This window comes from Giraffa tippelskirchi, chromosome X (genome assembly GCF_054371585.1).
Source record: "Giraffa tippelskirchi isolate mGirTip1 chromosome X, T2T-mGirTip1v1.2.pri, whole genome shotgun sequence".
Lineage (NCBI taxonomy): Eukaryota > Metazoa > Chordata > Mammalia > Artiodactyla > Giraffidae > Giraffa > Giraffa tippelskirchi.
Window position 1 is genome coordinate 102,484,523 of NC_137289.1, and position 3,942 is coordinate 102,488,464.

Genomic DNA, 3,942 nt, shown 5'->3' on the forward strand with positions numbered 1-3,942 from the left:
TGCTGTATGGATAGAGAAGTCTTGAGGCTACTAAAAGAGAAGGACCAAAAGCCAGAGGCAGGAGGCTTAACTCCAAAACTTTAGAATATCAGAGAACTGCTGACTCCAGGGAATATTAATAGACAAGAGCTCACCCAAAAGTCTCCACACCCACACTGAAACCAAGCTCCACCCAAGAGCCAACAAGATCCAGTGCAAGACACACCAAGCTAATTCCCCAGCAAAACAGGAACACAACCATAAACATTAAAAGACGGCCTTCCAAAAGCCATGCTAAACCCATAGACACCCCCAACTCACTACTGGACACTTCATTGCACTCCAGAGAGAAGAGATCTAGTTCTACCCACCAGAACACAGACACAATCTCCCCCAACCAAGAAACCTTGACAAGCCATTAGTCCAACTCCACCCACAGGGAGCAGAATCCACAATTAACAGGGCCAAAGAACTTCCAGCCTGAAGAAAGGGCAACCCAAACACAGAAATCTAAATAAAATGAAAAGGCAGAGAAATATTCAGCAGGTGAAGGAATATGAAATAAAAACCCACAAAGCCAAACAAAAGAGGAGGAAATAGGGAGTCTACCTGAAAAAGAATTCAGAATAATAACAGTAAAATGATCCAAAATTTTGAAAGCAAAATGGATTTACAGATAAATAGACTAGATGCAATGATCGAGAAGATGCAAGAAACGTTTAACAAGGACCTAGAAGAAATAAAGAAGAATCAATCAATAATGAATAATCCAATAACTGAGATCACAAGCACTCTGGAAGGAACCAACAGTAGAATAACTGAGGCAGAAGAGTGGATAAGTGAGGTGGAAGATAGAATGGTGGAAATAAATGAAGCAGAGAGGAAAAAAGAATTAAAAGAAATGAGGACAACCTCAGAGATCTCTGGGACAGTGTTAAATGCCCCAACATTTGAATCAAAGGTGTCCTAGAATAAGACAAAAAGAAAGCACATGAGAAAATACTTGAGGAGAAAATAGACAAAAACTTCCCTAAAATGGAGAAGGAAATAGCCACCCAAGTCCAAGAATCTCAGAGAGTCCCAAACAGGGAAAACCCAAGGCAAAACACCCTAAGATACATATTAATGAAACTAGCAAAGATCAAACACAACGAGCAAATATTAAAAGCAACAAGGGTAAAGCAACAAATAACACACAAAGGGTTCCCCTTAAAGATAACAGCTGATTTATTATTATTATGTATTTATTTTTTTTATTTGTTTTGCCATACATTGACATGAATCCACCATGGGTGTACATGTTTTCTCCCTCCAGAACCCCCCTTCCACCTCCCTCCCCATTCCATCCCTCTGGGTCATCCCGGTGCATCAGCCCCGAGCACCCTGTATCATGCATTGAACCTGGACTGGCGATTCGTTTCACATATGATAATTTACATGCTTCCATGCCATTCTCCCATATCATCCCGCCCTCGTCCTCTCCGATAGAGTCCATAATACGGTTTTGTTTATCTGTGTCTCTTTTGACGTCTCGCATACAGGGTTATCTTTATCGATTGACTAAATACCATATATATGTGTTAGTATACTGTATTGGTGTTTTTCTTTCTGGCTTACTTCACTCTGTATAATAGACTCCAGTTTCATCCACCTCATTAGAACTGATTCGAATGTATTCTTTTTAATGGCTGAGTAATATTCCATTGTGTATATGTACCACAGCTTTCTTATCCATTCGTCTGCTGAGGGACATCTAGGTTGCTTCCATGTCCTGGCTATTATAAACAGTGCTGCGATGAACATTAGGGTACACATGTCTCTTTCAATTCTGGTTTCCTCGGTGTGTATTCCCAGCAGTGGGATTGCTGGGTCATATGGCAGTTCTATTTCCAGTTTTTTGAGGAATCTCCACACTGTTCTCCATAGTGGCTATAGTAGTTTGCATTCCCACCAACATTGTAAGAGTGTTCCATTTTCTCCACACCCTCACCAGCATTTATTGCTTGTAGTCTTTCGGATAGTAGCCATTCTGACTGGCGTGAAATGGTACCTCATTGTGGTTTTGATTTGCATTTCTCTGATAATGAGTGATGTTGAGCATCTTTTCATGTGTTTGTTAGCCATCTGTATGTCTTCTTTGGAGAAGTGTCTGTTTAGTTCTTTGGCCCACTTTTTGATTGGGTCATTTATTTTTCTGGAATTCAGCTGCAGGAGTTGCTTGTATATTTTTGAGATTAATTGTTTGTCCGTTGCTTCATTTGCTATTATTTTCTCTCATTCTGAAGGTTGTCTTTTCACCTTGCTTATAGTTTCCATTGTTGTGCCAAAGCTTTTAAGTTTATAGGTCCCATTTGTTTATTTTTGCTTTTATTTCCAATATTCTGGGAGGTGGGTCATAGAGGATCCTGCTGTGGTTTATGTCGGAGAGTGTTTTGCCTATGTTTTCCTCTAGGAGTTTTATAGTTTCTGGTCTTACGTTTAGATCTTTGATCCATTTTGAGTTTATTTTTTTGTATGGTGTTAGAAAGTATTCTAGTTTCATTCTTTTACAAGTGGTTGACCAGTTTTTCCAGCACCACTTGTTAAAGAGATTGTCTTTTCTCCATTGTATATTCTTGCCTCCTTTGTCGAAGATAAGGTGTCCATAGGTGTGTAGATTTATCTCTGGGCTTTCTATTTTGTTCCATTGATCTATATATCTGTCCTTGTGCCAGTACCATACTGTCTTGATGACTGTGGCTTTGTAGTAGAGCCTGAAGTCAGACAGGTTGATTCCTCCAGTTCCATTCTTCTTTCCTAAGATTGCTTTGACTATTTGAGGTTTTTTGTATTTCCATACAAATTGTGAAATTATTTTTTCTAATTCTCTGAAGAATACCGTTGGAATAGAAACTCTCCAGGCCAGAAGGGAATGGCAGGACATACTTAAAGTGATGAAAGAGAAAAAACTACAACTAAGAATACTCTATCCAGCAAGAGTCTCCCTCAGATTTGATGGAGAAATCAAAAGCTTTACAGAGAAGCAAAAGCTGGGAGAATTCAGCACCACCAAATTAGCTCTTCAACAAATACTAAAGGATCGTCTCTAGACAGGAAACAAAGTAAAGGTTTTTAAAAATGAACCCAGACTTCTGGGGGCACAGCACTGCAGCATAGGCTAAGTTGGCTCTGGAGAGCAGTGAGTTGGAGGGGTCCTCAGGCAACAGGCAGCTGGGGCCATGGCCTCCGACCTCGACATCTCCCCTCCCTAGGTGCCCGAGCCCATGTACCTGGGGAACCTGCTGTGATATAGAGTCTTTCTGGGGGCCATCTTCCAGCTCATCAGCATGCTGGCCATAATCATTCCCGTTCCCAAATCCCATGAGGCAGAACCATCTGAGTCCCAAAGTGCAGAGGTAATGAGGGAGCTCAAGGTCACTGCTCCTTCTGCAAACAACAGACCCAAGAAGGAGGACAAGAAGAAGTGGTAGAAGAGGCAGCCTTCATAGCCTGGCAGGAAGGCAAGGGCCTTGAGGTCAGCCCTCCTGGGGCACAAGGTCTCAGATGTCTAGCATGCCCTCTAACCACAGAGATCTGGACAATCATGACAGTGCCCAGGCCCCGGTGGGCAGACCACCACTTCTTCCTTCTGCCTTCCTGAGGGGTTAGAGCCAAGGTGGCTGAAACACCCTGTGAACAGAGACAGTCCTGGAAGCCTCTTGAAAAGTTGCATCAGCTCAGAGAGTTCCAATTTATGACTTAATTCTCATGTCCTACTTTTAGTCACCCACCTTGTAGGTTTACACTATGTTTTAGAGTCCTCATCTACTGCTGCAAGCACCACCCTCTGCCAATAGCCATGCCCTGCAGATCAGATCTCCTGCTAATCAGTCACCTTTGTCTCTGTTTGTGCAGAGGAAGCTGGGCCAGACCTCTCCTATCTTTTTAGGTCAAGACGCCAAGGCCATTAGCACAGCGGTCCCA

At 42.3% G+C, this 3,942-nt stretch overlaps 1 pseudogene; it reads left to right on the forward strand.

Annotated features, from left to right (window-relative positions):
• Positions 1-3,197: 3,197 nt before the first annotated feature.
• LOC145535718 (protein MANBAL pseudogene) lies at positions 3,198-3,449 on the forward strand (annotated as a pseudogene).
• Positions 3,450-3,942: the final 493 nt, after the last annotated feature.